Genomic DNA, 634 nt, shown 5'->3' with positions numbered 1-634 from the left:
ACCATCACCATGGTACGCATTTGCTGGTTCACAGGAAGGTTTTCTACTTCTTGCATCTTACTTTTACCAACTTGTTTGAGTCGATCTTGTCTTAACTCTTATTGATAAACACGATTTCTACTCTTCTTATAAGATTCAAACATCTTTGCAGCTGAGACGTCGAACAATGCACTACATTGAGGGCATACAACAACATTGCTTTCCTCCTCTCTTTTCCTTAACAGAAAATCCAGCAAATTTTTTTCTGCTTTTGGATAAATTGGCCTTTTAGCTTCAAACATGTCTAGTTCGAATTTATCATCCTTAACGATTGGCTCAATGGTGGCCATGTTGATAAAAAAAACGTCATTTCTTCTGTTTCGGCGAAATTCAAAGTCACCTAGAAAGGATCTAAGTCAACTTTTATATTTGGTTTTTCTACAAACTTTAGTCGACTATCCTCGATACTCTTTTGTATCAAATTCCTGAAACATACATAATTATTAGTATAATGTCCAGGAGTTTAGTAAAATTTATAAAATTTATTATTTTTAATTTCAGATGTAGAAGGCATTTTTTCCCTCGAAGAGAACAAGTTGCTTATCTTTAAAAGTATGTCAAAAATTTGTTCAGCTTTTGTTTAATCGAATGAATA

Source organism: Arachis stenosperma, chromosome 5 (assembly GCF_014773155.1).
Source record: "Arachis stenosperma cultivar V10309 chromosome 5, arast.V10309.gnm1.PFL2, whole genome shotgun sequence".
Lineage (NCBI taxonomy): Eukaryota > Viridiplantae > Streptophyta > Magnoliopsida > Fabales > Fabaceae > Arachis > Arachis stenosperma.
The sequence above is the reverse complement of the archived record's forward strand: the minus strand, read 5'-3'. Positions refer to the sequence as shown.